Below are 25,280 nucleotides of genomic sequence, written 5' to 3' on the forward strand. Positions count from 1 at the left end.
GCCAGAACAAAGGCATTTCCGACTCAAATTTTCTTTAGGAAGAAACTAAATTTTTAAATGCAGTTTTAAAAATGAACTTACTTTCATAGAATCATAGAATGGTTTGAGTCAGGACCTTAAAGATCATCTAGTTCAACCCCCCTGCCATGGGCAGGGACACCTTCCACTAGACCAGGTTGCTCAAAGTCCCATCCAACCTGTCCCTGAACACTTCCAGGGAGGGGGCAGCCACAGCTTCTCTGGGCAACCTGTTCCAGTGTCTCACCTCCCTCACAAAAAAAATAATTTCTTCCTTATATCAAACTGAAAGACGGTTGATTCAGGTTGAAAACTGTTACCCCTCGTCCTATCACTACACTCTCTGATAAAGAGTCCCTCCACATCTGTAGGCCCCCTTTAAGTACTGGAAGGCCACTATAAAATCTCCCCGGAGCCCTCTCTTCTCCAGGCTGAACAACCCCAACTCTCTCAGCCTGTCCTCATAAGGGAGGTGCTCCAGCCCCCTGATCATCTTTGCTGTCCTTTAATTGGTGCCCTTTTGTAATGTCCTCCTGAGTATTTAAGTATTTTCTATTGATGTTTTGGAAGATCACTAGGTATATTAGCAAGACAAAGTTTCCTGCCATACATATATATACACACATACATACACACATATATACGTACACACACTGCAGTCTACTGCAGTTCAATGCAGTCAGTTCCCCTGCACCACCCGACTGAGGCTTCTAAGTACCTGCATAAACCAATGTAATCAAACTTCTGCCAACTTACACTGTACTTTTCAACAGCCCTAAGCCAACTACCACAACAATAAACCTTCCTTAACCACCATTCTTCCTTAAGAGGTCTGATTCACAATACGGCCACACAAAAACTTGTGCTGGCACAAGGAATGAGGTAGCAAAGAAGCAGGAAAAGGGTGAAACAGCAGCAATCCTGGTCTAGGTTGGCTTAAACTCCAGAAAGAAGCGACCACTGGCAGATGTCGTTCCACAATATCTTACATCAAGTGCAAGCTGCTTCAATCTCATCTTTTTTTTATTCTAATGCTTTCGGCTGAACTATCATAAAGTGAGCCAGTTCAGAGTACCAAAGGAAACAACAACAACAACAAAAAAAATCCCAAACTTACAAAGAATGAATATTTTTCAGTTTCTTTAATTACCTGAACTGGTGTACTGCAAGGCCAGAGAGTACTCATTCCAAGGCCAGTCAGGGAGCCAGGACAAAACTGTAGCTCTCCTGTTTGAATGACTTACAGTGGATTTACCCTCAGATTTTGCCTCTGTACTTAGCTGAAGGGTCTGGGCAAAGCATTCTTGTTAAATCCCTTTCTGCTCAAGGCGAGTGACAATTTAGCTAGGAGATACAAGAAAACTACTACTGAAATAACCAACTTATTCAAAACCTTGTAGATACACAGAGTAAAACAAAACCTGTGTAACAAAAATATACAGAATTTTGTAGACACTAATAAATACAGAACATTTACATAAAGGACTAACGTATCTTTTTCTTCTTACTATTTAGTGACTGTTTGCTTAAGAGTCTAATCACAATGTTCTATGTATATTACTTAAATTACGTTCCCAGAAAAGCGTATTCCAGGGCCTCCAGAGAAGTTCACTTGGCTTGACCAACTTCTTAAGTGGGTTCACCACTTCTCTCCCCTCCCTCATCTGTGTGATGTCTTCAGAGATACAAAAGTAATTTCAAGTTATGCTGCAGCTAACTAAAAACACTCCATCTCCAATAAATGCTCCAACTGTTTTTTGTAGTACCTGCCTGTTCTAAATTGCAAGGATATCCCTGTTCAGGTATTTTACTTCTAATTACAGAGTACACAAACATGGTATTGTAAGCACAAATCATCATCCAATTTATGGATTTTAAAGAGTATTAGAAGGAAGTAGTTTACCAGTCCTGTTTTCAGCCACTGATTTAACCATTCACATTTTAGAGAAAACAGCGAACTGCATGTCCCACAGAGAACACACTACTGCTTTAATGCCTCTAGAACTGATTAACCATGAAATTTTGAATTCCCATCACTTCTTTAATTCAGACTATTAAATTTCAATTTCTTAGAGTTAAAACTCACCAAGGCACAGTTTGGCTCAGCTCAAGAATGGCCCTTACACCTATTTATAATTAATTTGATTATTTATTAACAAATGTAAACTGATGCAGCAACACCTTGGATTTGAGTATACAGACAGCCCAATGGAAACAATTCAAACTGCCTGTATCCAGCTGAATTCTAATGAAGACTCCATATTAACTTTTTAATATATTTCATTTCTACTATTCTTGATTTTAGATTCAACATGCTAAGCCATGTAAAAAAAATTATCACCTTTACCCAAAGCTTTGAATGGTGTTTTGATACAGCATCAAGATGGAGGCAGACACCTATTAAATGACAAATTCACTACCCCATTGTTAATCAAGCATTGTGTGAGGTTACAAAGACTGAGTCAAATGAGTCCCACTGACATTTGCTTTTGACTGCCAACTGAGAAAATTCCAATTTGCCATGCTTTTGCCATCTCCTTATGTCCCCCCAATCCACCACTAAATAATAAGTGAAAGTCAGCTTTTGCTTCACCTGACTCCTCATAATTTTAGTACGCCAGGAAAAGACAGCTACAGTTTTTTTGACTTTGCATGCTCCCTATTCAGAAAACACCACCCACTGCAAGTAGCATTTCAAGAGGGCACCAGCAGATCACACAGAGGACGCCGGACACGACACTGCCCTTTGGGAGGGGCCTCTGCTTCCAGGCTCAAGCATCCAGTTGCACATCTGAGCCTCACTTCAGCTTCCACAGCCAGCAACCTCACACCTGTGTGGCAGACAGGTTAATTTTGTTTGGGGAAGAAATCAAGCACCTTTTATAAGCCAGGAAAACCACATCAGACATAGGTTCCTGGGTAAGTGCTAGATAAAAACCAAACATGTACATATTACTCTGTTACAGGATAACATGTAACAGCAAATACAAAGGATGGCATTTTAGCATGATGATGATCAAGGAACATACATAATTTTCTAATACAGTTGACTTTTAGAACAGATTTCATCTGAGTTTCTCAAAGTCACCTCTCCTCAAACATAACTGAAATACCTCAATACATACAGCCTTTCTCCTAAATTAAGCTATTTATAATATACTCTCAGAAAAAAGGAAATGCAAGGTGACAGATGACAGTAGCAGACCTCAAAATACAATTTATTATTCATGTGCATTACCTAAGCCCTATCTAGGGACACAGACCTATTTTTCCTTTATTTAAAGCTTTCTGATTATATACAAGTGAGGATATATGCCACAAAATCTACTTTGCTTTGTGCTAACAATGTATGCCAGGATACTAGTCTATTCAACATACAACAACAGAGCTTTCTAAAAATCACACAACTATGCTAAGCATTATTTATAGAATGACGTTCCTATCTTAACAGGATCTCATAGAAGATGTGCTTTTTCACCGTAAGTGCTGTTGTGCAAAAAAGCTTAACTGCAGCAATATGAATTTTAGGTTGAAAGGTATCACAGATTTGTTTCATACAGGATTCTGGGAACTGCCTTCTTAAAATCCTAATGATGAGTAGTGACTCATCGCAAGGGTTATGACATAATTCTAGTCTAAAAATTCTAGACTTAGGAATCTAACCTTCTACCCTATTCCTTTTTTTAATCAAAACGCCTTCTCATCTAGAAACACCTCCCCCAAAACTGTAACACTGACCTAATTCAGTAGTTACAATCTATACACACCCACACACATTTATAATTTTCTTTCTTCTCTGTGCCTTGTGTCTTTCAGGAAGGAGAAAATTATTTATACAATCAGAATAGAAAACTGGTGGTCCCAGCAATTTGCTCATTAACACTGACATGCACTAAAATTGAAATGTATTTAATGATTAATGAAAAACTTGTCATTAAGCTACTATTCAGTAGAGCAAAAAGTGTCTAACTTTCAATGTTTAAAAAATACCTGATAAGCAGCAATCACAGAAAAGGTTATTTCAAATAGTTTATATAACACAGACAATTAATTTTGATTCGTTCTCCAGGTAAAGATGTGAGTGTACATGGGACTTAACTGCATCACGCTCCCACACATTATTACAAAGCAATAAATTTTTAAGTAATACAGTAAAAGATGGATTTTGAGTTACTGTAATTGTTATGAACTAAAACTATGCTTATTAAAAGATAGGTTACTTCAAGTAACCTTTTTCATTGATCTTTCCACATCATATATCCGAAATTAAAGACTCTTGGCAGCATAAGTTTCTGGAACATTGGGAACATCCATGCAAACATACAGTTCTATTTGTCCACAGTATCATACAACAAAATAAAGAGGGATGTTCTGAAACTTACTTCAGTTCTTTCAGGATTTTTCTTTTTGTTTAACTTCAAAGCTTAGCGTAGAGACTAAGTGTAGCTAAGCTATGTCTACTTAACGGTACATGACTTCACTTCATACAAGGTGCACCTACACCTACCATTTACATGAATTTAAGCAAGCAGTAAAAACGGAGAAAGTGAACTTCCAAAAGAAAGCATCACCACTTATTGTCAGGTCAACAGCAAAGCAGAGGGACCACAACTCTCAACCCCATAAATATGGTCTCAACGGAGTTATCTAAATGCATTCAGATCTTCAAGCACCAGCTACACAACACTCTGTGCTGGACACTCTAGAGGAATGCTGCAGAAATGCTAGTTTTAAGCAATGTTTCCTCTTCCTTGAGCAACAAATATGAATATTACCTGTATTATAGACTTACAGGTGTGACAGCCTGATCCTATTGTCTTCTGCCCATAGTTTAGAGCACTGGGGAACTTATGCAGAGGTCTGGTTGAAAATTTGAAGTTCTGACGACATTCAAAGACTGAAGCCTTAATGTGAAGGAGATTTGGGAAAAATGAACTTAAACAACCCTGAAGAAATGAAAATGTCATATTTACACCGTGTTAAGAGAATTAAAATACTCATATATGTGGCATAATTCAAGAATGGGGATAAAGAATTCAGCATTTCTCCCATCACTATAAAAAAAAACAAACCTAAAGAACAAGACATAGAAGGCTAAATGATACAGAGAGTACTTTTGGGATTTTTTAAAATATAGCTCTGTTACTGCAAAATCACGTGGATTACTCTGTCTTTCGAAAAAAAACAGAAAACTGGAAAATAGTACTGGTTTCTCATGTAACCTGACTTGAGACATAGTGATGAAGAGCAGCATCTGACTACATTTAACTGTTTCAGGTGTAACAGCTTAAACTTAAGGTTCTCAGATTTCCTTTTCAGGCGATTAGAAGCACAGTCTCTCCTCAGGCTTCTCTGGCTAAAGCTGACCCCCTTTCCTCAAAAGTTTTGCAGTCTCAATATAAAATTCTCATTGAACTGCCAAGCTTGGAGCCCAAGAAGTTCTAACCAAAGCAAAGTGTATTCAGGCTAAGGCTGAGAATGCAGTATTTGGCCCTGCACATCAAGCCAACAAAACCTGACATATTCAAAATGTATTAACTTCTTTCCACGTGGAATAACTTCCCAAAAGACTTCAAAAAACCCAAGGTAATCCTTTACACCACTCAAAGGACTGTCTTACTTCAAGGCAGTGATTGATGAAGGTCAGGTGCTGAAAGGGAACTGGACAGCAGCAACAAGTGTCTTTTTCTAAAAGACATTCATTTGCCAGTAATTTTTGGGGCATTTAACAGTTAGTGTACCACTGATTACTTAAGGTACATGATGCTTTTTCCCCAGGTAGTGTAACAAGAGGTCAGGTCTTCAGATCATAGCTTAGTTCTGGCTACCAAACAGAAAAGTCAATTTCAGTTCCTGCTCGGGAGGAGAAGCGTTTTGCTCATGTGACAGTAAATAGAGAAGAATGCCAAAGATACAGCACCAAGAAAACAAGCAATCAATGCCTTACCTACAAAACCAGCAAATGTTAAGACAATTAATGGCGTTCCCTTCACTGAGCTGTGGACTTGCTGTCATGCTCTGTAGGCATACATTTCAGGCCACTGGCATGGACTGAGCGCTGAGCCAGACTGGGCCTCTCACCCAGCACAACCATTCATTCACTCTCAGGAGCTTTCAAAGCAGGAGTTACACTGGTTCAACTGGTATGAAACTGTATCCTCAATGATACTCAGTATATCTCAATGACAGAAGGAGGAGGGACATAAAATCTATAGCCCCTGCAATTCTATTCCTTTAATTCTTGTTTTGCACATTTCCAATGATTAAGAAATTACATTCAAGGCACTAGTAAGCAGTTAGATAATGTGGGTTTTTATGCTGGGAGATGAGAATTTTGGTCACAACAGTGAAACAAACCAGACTTTCCAAGAACAGAACGAAGTCAAGTGATTAAAAAAAGCACCAGTAAATGCATGCACTATAACCTAAGAAAAGCAAGCTTGTAAGTCACTTCTATCTAGAAAATGCTAACATCTATTTTAAAAATTGCTTAAAAGTTTTGCACTATGACTTTCACTTACTATGCAGCCCTTTTCTTGAATTCAGAATGAACATGCAAAGAAGTGGGCAAGATTTCCTTGCACCTTGTATTACGAGAACAAGCTACAACAGGAAACATTCTCACAATTGAAAAAAAAAAAAACAAAAAACACAACAACCAAAAACCAGATCTAAGAACTTTAGTATGTACATTTATTTCAGTCAGAGAGTCAGATTCAAACTCATGCTGCTCAGCAACACAATGCTATACTTTTTTCCAATTATACTACTGTTTATTTATGCAAGAGACTGCCCTTCTGTAACCCAAAAAATGTGTTCTTGGCAATACAGCCCATTAGGATTGAATTGATATTTCAGGTCCAAGTGCAATCTCAGTCCTTCACAGTAGCAGTTGAGCACTATAAGCAAGGACAAATCATGGTTCAATGTCTACACTGAAATCATGTTCTAGATTAAAAGGAATACACACATTTGCAATTGATATGATTTGAATGTTACTTCAAACTCAGCCTCTCTGTCTTTTTGCTACAGAGCATTATTATTGGATGCTCAAAAGTCAATGGGAGAAATTGAAATACATTCTCAGTATTACAGGTAGCAAAAAAACAGGCTTAATTTCACTTAAGTGACAAAGGCTTTTCTCAGCAAGACATGGATGTTTACAGCAAAGCACTAGGAAACAGAGGAAATTTTAAAATTTCTGAGCATTGAGGTATCAATGGCTTCCTACTAGCTGCTGAAGCACACTGTAAAGGGGGAGTGAAAGGCTTTGGGAATGTACAGAATGGGAGATATTACAAAGTCTGAAAGAAACAACAGACCAGACACCTAAGTTCACACAGTAGTACTCATCTCCATGTTTTCTCTGCATGAGAATGTGCACAATACAGCCTACAACTCTTGCCAATTAATATTCTTCGTAAGAGCAGACAGACATAAACTGTATTTCTGTACTGGCATTGAAAGTTTTCTTTTTTATTAGTTATAACAGTATGTAGCAGTGGTTCAGGAAATAACTGGCGGTGATAGCAACAGGTTCAGTTTCCTAGCAGAAGGAGTCTTCAAAGCTGTTTCAGAACATATAGGTTGGTATACATGCAGGTAGGAAATAACACCTCATTTTTCCTTATTTAATTTAATTTTGGATAAACATATTGCAATATACTAACAAAACAGAATGATGTATCCAAAAGTTGGGGTTTTTTTTTTTCCTTTGTGCAATTCATTTAATACATGGTCTCCAGATTTATTCTAATTGATTATCCTTAGTTTTAGCTATTATGTGTTTTCTAGTACACACATGATTATCATTCATAATTAATGCATTTAAAACATCCTAGCAACCACCATAAAATAATAACCACCTAGCAACCACCATAAAATAAAATAATTTAAATAAATGTTATACATCTCAGCCTCTTTGCCATATTAGGCAGTATTTCTGCTCTGAATCTAAACACAGAAGATACATCAATGTCATAAAAAAACCCCAGTTTCCAACATTTATAATGTAATATATTAAAACAACTGATACTAAATATTTTAAAATCAGAAAACCCAAATAAGCTGTACTTAATAGTTTTACAGTATGATCAAGAATCTAGGGAAACCTACATACGTAACTTCTACTAGATCTTGACAAACAGGATATAGTCCAAAATAGCACAGAAAGGAAGGGGGGAGGAGTAGGGGGAAGGGAGAAAAGTAATCAAACTACCATCTCTGGACATAAAACCGTTTAGTGAAACTCAGAGTCACTAATGCAACTTCCTACAGTCTAATAAATAAGATCAATTTAATACTCTTCTTTACCATAAACATGAAAGACGTTAGAAACGACCTGAATTTCTGTACTGTATTTTTACATGCTTGTCTGACTAAATGTACAGTAAATAAAACAGGTTTAAAAAAAATCTCCACTGATTGAAACTAGAATTATTAACATAATTTTAACAAACAGGAAAAACATTCCTAGTCAAACCCTTCATGTATCAATTCTCAATCCCATACTATTCAATATCACCAGTAACACAGACAAAATTATAAAATTACTAATGAATTTTGCACATGGCACACAAACTAATGGGGTGATAAACAATAGGAACATGTCACAGAGCAATCTGGATCATCTGATAAGCTTGGCACAATAAAATGTGCACTAACATAGCCAAGTGTTAGGTCATTCACCTAGGAAAAAAAGGACATACAGAAAACTTCGTATATATTGGAAAACATGACTAGAAGCAGGGTTATTCTAGAAAAGCAACTGCATGCAATCACCACAATTGCATGTTTGTAGCAAGAATAAATCTCAGGACTGTTGTCTTTTTAACGGAAGCATATAATTTTGGTCACAGAACTGATAAGAAACTTGCGAATTATAGCCTTTTACATCTAGGGGGGAAAAAAAAAAAAAAAGTAGCAACAAAGATACCCTCCACACCAATCCGCTGCCCCAGCGAGGTGAGAGTGCAACATGCTGAATCAAATACCTGAACCCATTACAATACCAGCCACAGGACAGAACACCAGAGACCATCCACTTCCAAGGCAGCCTAGTTGTTCTGGGGCTTTCGACTACTATTTATCTTATTCCTTTGCAATAAGGGAATAAAGATGTCCTTTTAAGACTGCTATGTCTACTCTCTTCAACTTTTGGGCCTATCAAAGGAGAAAAATAACTGAGAAGACAGCAGGCAAGTACTATAGGAACTGTATTTGGAACTGACATTTTATTTTCAAAAAAGCAGTAATTGCCCATTAAGCACATAAACAAAATCAGAAAAAGCACTGAGGACCTGACTCTTCCCTACAACTTTTGAGAAGAGGTACACAATTTTCTACACATGACATAGCATTTCCTTTTTAGTTCTGAAGCCCAAAGTTATAAATACAGTAAGATATTATTTCATGCTAAGAGCTTTTAAGCTGTAGACTTCCAGAACAAAACCAATACATCCAAAATGTGTGTTTTCTAAATCTTTGGCTAGTCACGCAACAAACATTTCTTGGCTGTTTGAAATAGCATACGGAGCTAAGAAGACCAGCTGATATCACTACCAACTATATATAGCTACACTTTCAAATAAAAGTAATGTCCATACACAGAAACCATTTTTAAACATAACTTTTAAAGCATAAAAGATAAAGAGCAATATACCCAGTAACACTATTCTTCATACCAAGCGAGAAGGGAGGATGCTGAATGCACTCCCAGGACACCGAGTAACAATAAGTAACTGAAAGGGCTTAGGAGTTGTACCTTCCAACGTATGAGGAACTAAGTACCATGATATTGTTATGGTTTCGCATTTGAAATTAAAGCAGACAGCAGATATAAAATATAGGCAAAATACAGAACTAAATGCAAAGGAAGGTCTAGGTTTAATAGGTTTGAAACAAAATCAGTAATAGTAGGGTGTAAAAACATGACTACCATCTATGCACAGGAAAAAATACCAATAAGTCTTCAGCATTAAAAAACAAAGCCAAAGAAGCACTTCAGCAAAAGGCTCTTAAAAGGACTTCAATCATGCCAGAGAAAGAGCAGTAAACACCATTTTTACCAAAGTCTAGTTTTCTTGAAAGCAAGAACTCAGCAGGAAAGTCAATTCATACAACCCAAGAAGTATACTAGCTTCTACAAGGTAATGTTAAAACAAACAAAACAAATCTGGTTTCGTTAACATGTAACCTTTTACGCAACTCCACCAACATAAGAAAACGGTCTGATACATTTATGTTTTTGTGTTGAGCAGTACCTGTTTTTAGAATACTAAAGCAAATTAAAACATGGCCAAAATTTCTGTTTGCAAAAAGCTGCCAGTCTCACTTTTGTTTCATCTTTGTAAGACGACTGCCCTTAATACTACAAGTAGGCTTAAGCTACTGCAAAGTGATTTTGTTTGTGTTTGGACATTACATCACTTCACAGCAAAGACTGTTTTTTTCTCATTTTGTTCAGATTTGCCATAAGAAGTCAGCAATATTCACATTTGGGTTGACAAAAATAAACAAATGTTCATGCATCTACACAGATTCTTCCTCCAAACAGCAAACTCCAGTTTCTTAGCCACTTCAGAAGCTCCTTCTTTTCCATCTTTAGGAATGGATATTCCTTTCTTCTTTCATGATCAAATCCTTGGACTTTTAACTTCATTAAAGATTTGGGGTTTGCATCTGATATTGTGAGGGTAGCAGTGAAACCACTGATGCATATCCAGAACTTTAGTTCTGCAACTTATGTGGGAAGTTTTTATTGTTATTTTAGGTTGCATTACATTCCATAATTTCTCTCTAAATCAGGTCCTAAAGTTAACTAGAGAAGAACATGAGTTTTGTCAATTCCAAAAAGCATCCACAAAATATCTCACTTCTTTTTGAGAGTTGGGCTCAAACCCTTAATAATTGTTAAGAACCTTTATCCTCTAGCTCTGATGACCTTTGAAACTTCTTTGGAAGTCATGTTCTTCTTTTGCTGAAGGGCTCACAAACAAATACCAGATTTTTTTAGCACAATTTTGTAGGCAGGATTGATGAAGGTGGAAGTATGAAGTATCCACCTCCTCCTCCAATGAACAGAATACAGTATTTAAGAATAGAATTATTTTCCAGCTGGAAGGGACCTACAGTGATCATCTAGTCCATAAGGATTACAGATAACATTAACTGCAGATAAAAAACCCCTAAAAATTAATGAAACAAGTTTAATCAAAACACTCCCTTTGATCTGCTATACTACAGCAATTTAATACTATTCATCATTTCCATTCTTCCTGGGGAACAGAGCAAAAAAGGAAGCTTAACACTTCAACATTCCATCCTTGGAAGATCCCACTGAACTGTACAAATGTCCAAATCATCATTTCTCATGTTCAGCGGCATCCCTAGCCTTGGCTTCCCCCTGAGATACATAAATATGTCATGGTTTCTGTTATTTCTGATGAGGTTCACACATTCTACAAGGCTACTGGTAGGTGCTGAATGGCTTTTGCTACCTTCATTCTTTCTCATGTATTTGAAGGGAAGCATAATGGCATCTCCCAGGTTCATTCCACTTGCAGCTTTAAAACATGAAATTATTTATAGTATACTCCACTTAAGGATTTACAAAACTCAACACTATAAATATTTGAAATGTTGTCTAAAGCCATTCAGCCAATGAATTATGGATATCACTACAATGTTATTTCTACATTTTACTTGCACGCTATTCTTTGTTAAATCATGCTTATACACAGCACCTGACATATCACTGTAGTGTGCAGTACCCAATGTCACTACCACAATTACACTATAAAGTGTCCGTTAGAATAGCTAAGTTTAAAGTTAGCCTGCAAAAAGCAGGATAGCCCCTTCTGATACCCTTCATGTTTTCTATGGAGAATTTAAGGGCTTCTCTGAACTACGTTAAACATTACGCTACCAAAAATCATTATTTAATTAATTAATAATTATTATTACTAGTCTATGCTCCTAATACCCTGTGACATTATCAACACGTTATAGAAATTTTCCCTTCAAATTATAAAATTAACACAACTTATTGCTTGGTTAACTGCAAATAATTAAAGCATGGTATAGCATCTAAACCAGATATTAAGTTGGAAGCATTTCACATTCTTGAATCATGACAAAATTAACTTTGTGAAATACCTAGATATTCTGAAATGTTTTAAATGCAAATAATCTAAGTATTCCCATTACTGTACTAGCATTAATTTATCTTTATTTTAAACTCTGCTTTTCATGTAATGTTCAATTAGAAAGCACAAACTAAGCACAGGAACTCAACACTACCATCATCATCAAGCATAATTTAAAATGTCTCAAATACATCAGAAAGTTGATATCAGCATTAAAATTCATGTCTCAATAAGCTTCCTCATAACTGCTTAACAAACTTACCCAAACTTCCAACTAGTTTTCAATGTACCAACTGCCTAACTCAGCCTGGAGATTTTTGTACAGTTCCATGCTAGATAATTGCAAGTAAACATTTTGCCATTTCCTGTTGCCTTACAACTATCTCAGTCAGAAGATACTTGCTCTGAAAAAATCAAGCTTGCACAAGCTCACTAGAGATGTTATAAGCAGATAGCAAATTTTTTTTAAGACTGTCTGCCTTAAACATGCTCCATTCCAACTAAACTTATACAAGCCATCTGCCTAAGCAGACTGAATGCTCAAGAAATCACTGAAAACGTTCTATCTGCTCCAGAGAACTTGTATAACAACTCTCCTTAAAAATCCTGGCCTCTCTACAGGGAAATAAGAAGTGGCAACAGGAACAGCAGTTTCTGTCTTCTGTCTTAATGCTCCTTCTGCCAACACAACGAAGGCTGTAGTTTGATACAAATGCAAAAAGGTAAACAGCAGAGGAAGTTGGATAGGAACAAGTAATGAAGCCCCTAGAAAGTACATTAAGAACAAAGCAGGGTTGGAAACAGAATTACTTCCACTATAGCCACTCCCCCACAGAACCAAAAAGTGATTCCACTGTCCCAGAAACTTAATATTCCTGCATCTATAAAACCTATCAAAAAGCATGTCATAACTTACTTTGAGAAATGCAGGAGGCAATTCATCAACTATTACCACATCTTAAGGACTGAGGATGGGTTTAAAAACTCTGTTGCAGCTCTGTCTGAAAACCAAGACGTGATTCAAAAAAACTAACCCACCACACAAAAAACCCCCAATCCAAAACACACGTTACTGCTAATCTCCCTGCACTGAAAATGGTTAACTGCTAAATCCCATAAACCACCTTGCTAAAGAGCACCTCCTTTCAGTACACAAAACAGACTATAAACATACCAGTTTTCAGCTGAATTCACCAGCAGGCCAAGGGAGACAAGAGGAATGTCATAACTCTTCTTTTTAGGGGCAGTGCTTAAACTAGCACAAAGTGACAGTGACAGGACACTCACAAGGTAGTTTTGGCACCACAGTGTGTATGTGGACCTTTTCTTCTTCCACTGTTGGAATCTCAGTGAGAAACAGCAATCTTTATTCCTCAGTAAGAGTATTATATCCTGATAAATTTTAGAACAGAAGTTTCATTGTACTTCTGCATGTGGACAAGCCTTAGCTGAGGTACAGCTTCACAGTCTGTTTGAAACCAGGTAAGTCTCCACTGTCACAAGAAGAGAAGGAGGGCAATCTTGCTCACTTTCATCCTAACCACCTTCTCACCACTAGTATTAGGCCCTTGCGTCACCACACAGTCAGCCAGATCAAGAAGCCAATCTGGCTGAAAGGTAACTGGGGGAAAGGAATGAAAATCATTTGTTTTCAGCTGCATTACATGCCGTATGAACACTAACAATGGCATGAGAAGCAGGAAGAATACATAACCATGGATAGAACCAACTCTTTTACCATCAGTGTAAATCTATCATGAAATGCACCCTGAAAGAGGAAAAAGGAAGGAAACAGAATATGGATAATTATAGTTAGCGCATATTTAGCTATGATAGCAACCAAGGTTCACATACATTAGAGCTGAGATGAGTCTTGACAACACAGAAGTGTCATAAAGACCAAAATTTTTCTCAAGCATAATGGGTATCACAGGAAAATGCACACAGAGAAAGCTGTTTAGTGCATGATAAATGCCAGGAATGTCAGTTCATGACCAGCACAAGTTCAGTCCTGAAAGAAATACTACGTAGCTGGAGCAAATCAGGCTAAGTGTGAGAAGTTTAAGAAGGTGAAGGCAAAAAACTCTTTGCCCTGGAAATTATGATAAAGCCAGTGGAATACTTAACAGATCACAATGAGTCAGGAAAATGAATTTAGCAGTAACACTGTGAATAATCTGATCTAAAGTACATAAATTAGTGACAAAGCTACAGCAGGTAATGCAAATGATGAAAATAAAACACAGAAGCTGGCAAAAATTGTACTTCTGCTGATCAAAAAAAAAAAAAAAAAAAAAGAAAAAAAGGCCAGAGTTATGAAACTGTAAACAAGACTGCATGATTCAAACATTATCTGGAAATTCAGGTCAAAAAACCTGGAAATAGAGACAACCAAGTGTGAGTAACTGAGTACAGCAGCTGTATTCACTGTGACAGTCAACGTCTCACTGCTTTTTAGCAGAAGAAATGTTCATATAACAGAATTTTCTGTCTGTGCGAGAGACACAGACAGACAGAAAATGCTCTCTAAATTTGTCAAAGGCTCAATTTGACATTTTTCTCCTACATAATTTGGGATTTTTCAGACTAATCCAGTTTCCACTGTAATTTCATTTCTATCAAACTAAGTCCCTTGGGTAAACAGTAATCAACTGAGGCACGAGGAAGAAAAATTGTCCATACCTTATTTGTTACAGAAGTTAAATGATGTTTTACAAGCAAAGAAACAGAACTGCAAAAGTCAAAGGGAAATCTCTGGGTTATAAGGCAGCTATACAGAACTCCTGAGAAGTTACCTCTGTCTGTGTCTTGTTCGTATACATTGCTGGAGTAATCACAGATTTTTCAGATTAATCTCTTCATCCTGTTCTCATTTTTCTGGGTACTGAGATGAAGCCAAAACTGAGGAAGAGCAAGGGAGCACAACAGAAACTTAGCCAACATAAGCTGTGTCTACAACACCTGAACACCTACCAAAAATCCACTGAAAAGTTATGACAGGAGTACTTTTGAAGTTTACATCCTCTGTGTCTCAATTCTTCATCAATAAAACAAAAGACAACACAAGCCTTTTAATTTACAGAGTGATGTGAGAAATAATATGTTAATGTTTGGGAAATGTACAGCCTAAGAGTGAAAAGCACCTATCAAGTTTATTAACAGAGTTCTACTCAGTATGGGTTCAGACTGATGTAACAAACACCTTTACAGAATGAATTCCAAAGATAAAATACTGAATGACAATCCAATTCAATTCATCTTCCAGACTGAATGAGTCAATGATCCAATAGGAAGAAGAGTTCATAATTAAAGTGGGGGAAAAAACCCACTGGTTTAATGACCAGTTTCATTCTCGTATTTCCCCATTTTCCACTTCTATGTAAATTTAGAGGAATCTTCTTCAATTACCCATGGCTCAAATGAAAATATCCCCCTTGAAGAGTAAAATGCTTAAATAGATCATGACTTGTGTATTTTTTCCAAGGCTCTTTGCATCATTTGCTTTTCACCGCACACAATTTTTAAGTAACTTCACTGAGCTATCTGATAACTCAACTGAAAAATGAATAATAGAAGTATTTTAAAAATCAAGCTTTTAGTTCTGCTGAGGAATCCACTCTGAAATACTACAAATCCCAAGTCTTGATGAAATAATATATACTATAGCTGAGAAAAATGAACACTTGCATTTATCAAGCATCTGAACAAAAATAAGGTACCTCAAACATCATCCTCATATTTACAAATTCATCAACGCAAAGAAAAAAACCAACCAATTATACACACCCTGTGACAAGTTGTCTGTAAAGAAGACACCTTCTTCCCAGCAAGAAAGCCTCTCCAAGGTATACACCTAACGTCACCAATTTTGGTAAAACAAAACATGTTACCCAGAAGCATTAGCTACCCACAAGTATGAGAGAAATAAAAAAAAAAGTCCAAAGGAAGATATCCACGAAGACAAGTGGGATATCCACTAAAATTCTGAATTCATAAGTAACATTTTCAAGGAAAAATGGCACAAGAAAACACAGAATGAATTAAACAGAAGATATTCAGGAAGGAAAAGCAAAAAGGTAAATGCACAGACACTACTTTTATCATATTGATAAAATCTCACCACAGTGTTTCTTTAAATCAGACTAGTAACACCAGACTAAGCAGGCAAGTTAAGAGCAAAGTACAAAAATCTAAACAAAGAAAATCCTCATTTCTCATTAAGTGAAAACATCTTAAAAACCATGAGAAGTATCTAAACAGAAAACAAACGTTTCCAGAGATTGTGAAAGAAGCAGGTTTTTTATACCTACTGTACCAGTCTACAGAAGTGTACCCCAAAAATAATGTCTTTATAATTCCTATAGATGGAAAAGCCATTGCAGCTGAACAGTTTAAATGTCAGCTTGGTTGTTAAGGTTTCTCCCCTCTCCCCCTGCCATTTCTGGCACAGAAGTCCTAAGAAAAGAACTTAAATTCATCAAATACACTGGAAAAGCTGATTATGTTAAAGAGATATGGAATAAAGAATTCTAGTGGACAACTGTAATTTAGAAGTTAAATGACATACAATGATAAACATATATTTAAAGCAAAATTTTGTTGTTAGAATGATCAGAAGTAAAACTAAAGGGTTAGTCTTCATTATAAGTGTGAACTACCACTATTTATCATATTTTCAGACCCATGAAGAACCACAGTAGCTCATCAACACTAAAAATCCCTCAAACTGTATTTTAGGTTTAGCATAGTGTAAGCACATAAAAGCGTGAAGCAGCTCTCACAGCAGAGATTTTGATTCTCTGCTCTCAACTGTTAGTTACTTGCTGCTGGTCTAGAAAATGTATACAACTTCTGCAACATCTCAATCTTCCTGTGCAATCCTCACACCTACAGAAATATAAAACAAAAACAAACAGCACCATCAAGTGTCACGTACAATTTCCATTTTAGAAAAAGGTGATCTTCACAAGTACCAACTAAGGATCAATCAATACAGTGCATCCGAATCTCCAAATCAAGCTCTCATGTTGGCTACTACTTGTCAACAACAAAACTAAACTAACATGTTGGTCATTCACTATCCTCATGCAAGCTGCCTCCAGGCACCATATCAGTTGCTACTGGTTCTAAATATTCATTCCGTTATCAGGAAAGTGATACAAAAAACCCCAAAGATTCATGACAGGATACATTACCAAACCCTCCTTCATCCAGTCAAAATTCTTAGGATGGTGTAGATAAGTGAAAAACTTCAGTCATACACCTGCTAACCAGAGGCTGATACTGATCATATGGGTTTTTTTCCCATGGCTGAAAACACATCAGCTTACAGCAAAGTTTCACTACCGCTCTGCTACTTGCTGCATCCACTGCCACTGATGAAAATGAAGCTTTTCATTTCACTTCAAAGCTTTTCATTTTATGAAAAAAATTCTGTTTTCCCACTCCTAAAAGATGGAAGGACAGGAAATTATGGCTTCTCAAATGCCATAAGGGGAATTCATGTTTCAAGTTACATCTTCACTAGACACGTTACAAATCGTCAACCACAGCCATCTGACTAAACTGCTACAAGAATAAGAACAGTAAGAGTTTTCAGGCAATCTGGCGGTTATCTTCCTGTCTTAATTACCAGAACTATCATGAAGAAACTCTGACACAGCAAGAGAGCTATAAAGCACTTAAGAAACCTGACATTACTACCTCACCTAGGGAAAAAGTTAGTACATCAGCTTAAAAAAAAATATCCCAGTGCATGTGTGTGTATACACACACACACAATTATAAGCAGTCAGGAAAAGCACCTGGGATTTTAAGTTCCCACTGTGATTAATAAAGCACTGTCTGAAAGACACATGGAGGGCTGTGCAAAACTGGAGCCTGAAACTGTAGAACAAGTCACTGGAGTTTTCACCTTCAAGCTCCGTCAAATTTGTGTCACAATTTAAAAAAACAATAATGGAAATCCTAACAGCTAAAGGATTCAGGAAAATGCATTAAAAGGAAAGGTCAGAGATCACCAAGCAATTAACATTTTATTTCTATATTAGAAATATAAAAAGTGATATAAAATATAGCTTAAACTATAGCTTAAGCTTTTGGTTTATCAAAATTTTGGTCTTTCACCAATCTATTCACCTAAAAATTAAGCTAAGCAGATCCACCTTTCTTATTTAACTTTCAAAGTCATGGACTTTTTCTGTTGAAACTTATTCAATAACACACCAAAATACTTCATTGCTAAAACAGCAGAAAAATTAAACACTAAAAGATGCAAGGCTCATTTACTGAGATGCCAGTATATTTTGACAACAATGTTTATTCTCATCTTACATTAGAGAAGTAGGAGACTTTTCTTCCCCTCACTGTCAATTTTAATTTCTGGACAAGAAAACTTAAGTTTCACCCACAGGCAATACAGGCCTGTCACCACTATCCCACACCACGGTGCTATCAAGGACACTCCCCTCCAAGCAAAAAAGCCTGTCTGGTAACAGAGCAATCTTATCTGGCACACATCACTACTGTTTTTTCTTTACTGAACACAGTTCTAAACAATCTCCTTTTTCTTCTTTCACGATTTCAGAGCATTATAGCTAAGACCACCCTAACACAACAATACCTTTTCCTCTTTCCACACCTAGTCCTGCTGAAGCTAGAGGAAAGGTTAAGCAGCAATTGAGTGACTTAAGGATTGAAGCCTATGAAATTTATAATGTCCATGTTTTGTGCCATTCCATGTTGACATTAAGCTGTTAAAAAAAGTGGTACTTCTCTTAAAGGCCCTTCTAGGAACAATTTTCTATTACTTGAGGTTTGGGTATTTTACATGAAAGCTTAATGAAGTTAGCCCTGAAATTTCCTCCATGTACTTTTCATTATTTTGAAGTACTCATTTGAACAACGCTTCTGTTAAAAAAAAAATACTAGGGAAGTCATTTACACTTTATAGCAGAGAGGAGAAGAGGACATGAGCAAACACTAAGGAGTCACATGTTTGTGTCTTGCCTTCAACATATTCTTGAATCTCAGCTTTAAAAAAAAAAATTGGAAAAAAGGTTTCTTTCTGTGAGAGTTCTCCATTCACAGATGTACATCTTTAAGGAATGATGCAATGTGGAATTCCCCTCTTATGAGTGAATTCATGGCCAAACATTAACTACCGAACAGTATGATTTGCTAAGATGTCCATGCAAAGATCTACATGCAAGAAAATCACATTCTTCTGTTGGTAGTTACATGCACAAGGAAAACAAATCTCAAAACAGGGTTACATACTGGTTTTCTAAGCGGATCAAGGATGCTACAAATAAAAGTTTCCCACAATAGCATTCCTGATAGCTATACATTACTTCTAAAGCAGCCTTCATTTTAACTTCATGAAAAAAGCTGAAGATACCAGCATTTGAAACATGACTAGATCTTAAATCTACATCTCATAGATCTCTTTTGGAGGTGTACTAACACAGAGAAGTTAACCAAAGGCAAGTAATCATTCTCACAGTTAATACTAACTAATCCTTTAAGAAAACCATCAGTAATGTCTCCTTTAGAAAGCAATGAATATACATGTACCCATATGGGTTTTATTCCCATCATTTTAATTTTTATTTGAAAACACATCAACAGCTGGCAACCAAAAAACTTTGATATCAAGCAGATTGAATTCAGCTCTCAAATAAGATGAGTAACTAATGGCTTCTTACAAAATGCAGCAAATATCAGAAAATTCACAACAGAAAATGCAAAAGGAACTGGCTGTGGTGTTAAGCTCCCTTAAAAAAAAAAGGGAAGAAAGATTTTACACTAAGTCACAACTGGCTACTTCAAGACTTTATTTACTTCACTTCTCTATTGTGGGAAAGTTAATAACAGCTCTCCTGTAACCTTACCAACAACTCAATATTTTAAATGATTTTACCAAACCAGATCTACAGAAAGTGCTCAAAGCACCAATGGGCTCAAGCAGACACTGTAATGTCTCAGAAATGCAGCAGTTGACATTTTGAGGGTGCAAAGTCATGACAGAACAGCTTTCTGCCACTGTCTATTCAAGACTCTAAACAAGAAGATCCAAGTCAAAACCTGGCTCTGCCATGAAGTGCAGAGGGAAACTCTTAACCATATTCTCAAGGCATGCTACAGCCTTGAGCATAACAGAGACAGCCAATACAACATAACTGTTTTAAAAAGGTAACTAACTCATTACGAAACTGTAATTCATTATAACAGTGTGAGAACTTCAAAACGTTACTACATACATAAGAGAACAAAAACTACATTTAATACATGAAAAATGTCACTGCGTTTTTCTAACACATGAATCCCAAATAGCTCAAACTTCCCAAGTAGAAAAATCCAAGTCTCACTGGATGCAAGCATATGCTTAATCAAAGATCTTCTTTCCATCCTTTGTCTCTGCTATGTAAAGACTGTTTAACTACCATTTTGCAATACAAACGTTTACCAAACTGCTCTTCCTAAACATAACAACTGCTTGGCAAGACAGCTAAGCAACTGACATTCATCACTACTGGATACTGCAGAATAAGAACCTCTTCAGAAAAATGGGACAAAATAGAGGTTGTGGTGAACATTCTACACTGATGGTAAAGGGCAGGTATAGCAATATAGCTTAATTTTTAATTCTTTTTCATTAGGTTTGTGTCAGGGAGATAGTATGCATAATAAAACTCAGTTATGTAAAAAAAAAAGTTACGTATTTATACTCCACAAACATCGTGTATAAGACAAGTCCACAGCAACAGCACACAGCATTGTGCAAAAGGCAAGGTATTACAACAGAAGATAGACATTATCAAGCTGTGTTCCCAAAACATACCCTCAAGTACAGCTTTAAATTTGAGCTCTAATTTTAAACCAGGGTGATATGGATAATAAAACTGGATGCAGCTGCAGTTTCAAGAGGAGACACATTCATGTTACAAGAAAAACTTAAGATACTTGAACAAGAGAAACCGTGTCCACTGTTCAGATTAATGCTAATGCTAACATCCAGGAAACAATTTTCTAAAGGACACAAAAGCCTTCACATGTACAGCCTTTCAAGTGAACAGAAAACCCAGCAAAGTTTCTTACATCTTCAGACAACCACTTCACACCAGTCTCTGCAAGTGCTGGATAAACAAGTCTACTGGTTTGATTAAACAGTGTTTGTGATTACAAGAAAAAGAATTGAAGTGTAATAGTTTTGGGGGTTTTGCCAGGTTTGGTTTGTTTTTTAAAAAAAAATAAATAAATCACACTTTAAGGGAACAACAGTAAGAGACACCTTTGATTCATTTACTTCACAAAGGAGGCTATCCTGCTCAGGATGTTTTCAAAACATGCCTAGAGTTTTTAGATCTCTCTGGAGATATAAAACAGTATTTCTGGGGACAAAAAAAAAAAAAAAATACTCAGAGTACTGCCTAACACAAAAGTGCTTGCCATTCAAATACCTGAAGTAGGTTCCAAACCTATTTCTAAACCAGAGCAGAAAGGACTGAAGTATATCCCATGGAACTTAATGTATTTTCAATATACACCTGATAGAAACATAATTTTAAAGCCATTTAAAAGTACTTTCTTCAAACTAGTAACTGGATTCCTATTCATTTTTACCCAAAGTTGTATTCATGTTGGAAGTCCTAAACTAATTTCCACTTTAAATGTAGGATGTTTGGAACAAAGGTGTTACAGGTACCTTTACTTTCTTAAAAGTCTATTTAATTTTGTTGAATAGACACTAATCTACTATTTTTGTTTATCCTCGGTCTCACTTGTAAGAATTCCAGAATAGTAATAAAATGCACAAACCTAAAAGTCTGCATTTAGAATAAGAGAGTAGTTGTGCTCGTCTATCTGTGTACAAATGCACCACAATGTGGGAAATAAAATGTTTATGTAAGGGTGACAGCATTCCACAGATACACAAAGAGTAAACAGTTTTCCTACCACTATCCTTATTCATTACCACCCTCCAGATGCAGTCTTCCTGTCAATTCAATGGGCAGAAGTATCACCACAAGGGCAAATTCTGCAAGACTCGCAGCAGCAGCCTGGAAAGATTAAGACAGAGGCTACCCAAAAGAAATACAATTAAGAAAACCTACACAAAAGTAAAAAAAAGGTATTGGAGTGAGAGAAAAAAGTTACTATGATATAATCTTACATTTATTTTTAGCTAATTCCCCCTCCCTCCAAAAAACCATGCTGATACTTAAGTCTCTTCCACTCCAGCTTTATGTTTATGTTTTTCATTCAAAGCTATCATTAAGCATCACCCTTGTCCAGTGTATTGCAATAGAATAATCAATACCTGTATTTCATATGCTCCCCCAAAATTCTTGGTATTAGCTACTGTACTTTGTTGGTTCCAAGAATAAACATTACTTCAACTCAAAGACTCAAAAGCATTATTAAAAACAAAACCAAAAAACTCCAACACCCTCATGCATGACTTAGATTTTGCTGAAATAAACATGTTACTTGATCAGGAACATTTATGGTGGAGAGTCCTGCCAATTTCCCAAAGTAAAACCTTAAAATATCAAGAATAAAGTTAGCTGTCTACAGATTTCAGTCGCCCCTAAATCCTTCTTACTAGGGACACCATTTGAAGTCCATAATCAATAAAGGTCAATCCTCCAAATACTCATCAATAGTCCCTTCCTAAACATAACAATTTTAGTATCCATTTGTCAGGCATTTGAGAAGCTTGCTGAAAAACACAGGTTACCTAGTCCATCTGTCACAACAAGTGTTGCCACTAGTATACTTAACACTGCATATTAATATCTAAATTCAACAACTTTTTAAAAATACAGGCCCCAGTTCTGCAACTAGGTCAGCAAAAGTGGGCCCTGTGCTAGCTTTGAGCCTGTGACTTCAGAGGGTCTTTGGGCTGATACAAACGTCCAGTGATACAAATACAACTGCAGAACTGTGAATATAAATCAAGTTGCACAGAGAACATGAAGACAGCCGAGACAGACACAGTATGTCTACAGTGAGCCTCGGAGTCCTTTGAACATTTAATTACAACAATTCTTTTCTGAAAGATCTTTTTTTTCCTGTAGGGTTGTATGTTGGGTGTTACTGTACATCTTCAAAATACTCAACTGGACTTCTGAGGGAGCAACCTGAAAATGAAACGTGGCATCTTAAAAAGCACCTCCACATTTTTGGATGCTTCTATGAGAACAAAGTCACTTAAGAACAAAATAAATAATTTTCAAAGTGTGTGCTCTCTGTATACAAACAATGCTGCACAAGGTGGGACAGCACACGTTAACAGAGTGATTACCAACCCCGATAACCCATCCAACTGGTGAAATCCTACGTTTTCTTGAAGACAATAACAGAGAATAACCGTGGCCAAACCGCATGCAACTACCCCTGCAGCACACCCTGGACAAGGGGAGAGGGTTATATCGCCTAAAACAAATCGCAGCAGACAAGCCCCACGACATAACTTCGAGGCGAAGCGGCAGGGTGAACTAGAGAAAGAAGATGCAAAAAGCGACAAACGCTTTTTGTGCATCGAAATAGAGCTGCTGGAAGCCGAGACTAGAGGAGTGGCCTACGTGTTAATAATGTTTACAGCGGGCGTGAACGAGCTGGTGCTGGCGGTTTTCATTGAGACTGTAAGAAAAGCGCCTCAGCAGGGCCTTATTTCCAGGCGTCGCCCGGGCCTACACGGCTCCAATCACTCCACCTCAGTAATGGCGTTCGGTGCGAAGGGAAGCGAGAACCAGGGGAGGCAAAGCTGGGTGCAGCGCTGCGGGGAGCCACCCGGCCCTCCTCACCCGGCGGCACCGGGGGGGGACGGCGGGAGGGGCCGCCCGGCGGCTGGCGGAGCCCCCCGAGGGGCGCCGAGCACTTCCACCCCCCGGCAGTCGGGGAAGAGGATGAGGAGCCGTCAGCCATTTTCCCTTGCCCTCCAAAACACCAGCGATGCAGGGCCACACGCCGGGGGCTGCGAGGGAGGCGCTGCCGCCACCCGCCGCACGTTATCCCCACCCCCCCACCCCCGCCGCCCGCCCCGCGGGGCTCGGCTCGCCCCCTCCTCCCCGCCGCACCCCGCCGTCCCGCACCCCGACCCGGGGACCCCCTCCCCGGAGAGCGTTTCCCTCCGCTCGGCACGGCGGCGGCCGGCTGCAGCGCCAACAGCTCCCCCCGCGCCGCCGCTTGGCCTCGCCGCGTCCCGGCCCCGGCCTCGGCCCCCGGCCCCGCCCGGGCACAGCGCTCCGCCACTCACCCCCGCACGGTTTCCCCTTGTCCCGCGGCTGCTGCTGCGACGACCCGGTGCCCTCCCGGGTGCTGCCGAAGGAGCGCGGCCGGGGACTGCCTCATCCCAGGCAGCCAGCAGGGCAGGGTCTCATGCCAGGCCCCGCGGTCCCGGGCGTGCAGCCGGCTGGCTGAGGGGGCGGCTCCGCTTCCCCGGTTCCCCCCTCGGGCGGGCGCCGTGTACTGCGACGGGAAGAGGGAGGGCGAAGCCGCCACCGCTGCCCGCGCTTCAGATCCCGGTCCTGGCCGCTCCGCTCTCTCCGGCGCCGGCGGCACCGCCGGGGCGTTTTTCCTGCGTCACCAGCTCCTGCCCGGCGGCCCTGGGCTTCGGCTCCGGCTGGGGCTTGGCCGGGGCCTGCGCGCTCCGCTCCGCCCCGTCCGGGGACCGAGCGCACGCGGGGGAGGGGGCGCACACGCACCCCGCGCCTCTCGGCGGGGCCCGGGGCTCGGCTGGGCGGCAGCGGCCGCGGCGCGCGGGGGCAGGCGGGTGGCGGGCAGGCGGGCGGGCAGGAAGGTGGCAGCGGAGGGGCCGGCCCGGGCGGCTGGAGCGCTCTGCGCTGACGGCTCCTGTGCGTGCGGGGGGAGGGGAGGGCGGGGGAGGGGGGAGGGAGGGAGCGAGGCGAGACGCGGCGGCGGCTCCTCGCGCTCCCGGCGGCGGCAGCGGCGGCGCACCTCCGTCTGGCGGGGCCCTGGGCAAGATGGCGGCCCCAGCAGAGCCTTCCGCGCCCGGCCCGCGCCGCAGGCCCCGACCTAGCGCAGCGGCGGCGGCTCCGCCACCCGCGCGGCGTGACGCGCTGCCCGCCCCCGTCCCCCCGGACTGTCACT

At 39.1% G+C, this 25,280-nt stretch overlaps 1 protein-coding gene across 5 annotated transcripts in view; it reads right to left on the reverse strand.

Annotated features, from left to right (window-relative positions):
- The window catches only part of USP9X (ubiquitin specific peptidase 9 X-linked), a 107,746-nt gene extending 82,824 nt beyond the window's left edge, over positions 1–24,922 (reverse strand). For 3 of the 5 annotated variants that reach the window (XM_074858522.1, XM_074858517.1, XM_074858518.1), the window contains exon 1: positions 24,427–24,922. The gene's annotated coding sequence lies outside the window, so the exon portion shown is untranslated. Of the gene's footprint in view, positions 1–13,080; positions 13,105–22,121; positions 22,226–24,426 lie in introns of those variants that run through there. The other 2 variants (XM_074858521.1, XM_074858519.1) reach the window with 2 other exon arrangements.
- Positions 24,923–25,280: the final 358 nt, after the last annotated feature.

Source organism: Strix uralensis, chromosome 2, assembly GCF_047716275.1.
Source record: "Strix uralensis isolate ZFMK-TIS-50842 chromosome 2, bStrUra1, whole genome shotgun sequence".
NCBI lineage: Eukaryota > Metazoa > Chordata > Aves > Strigiformes > Strigidae > Strix > Strix uralensis.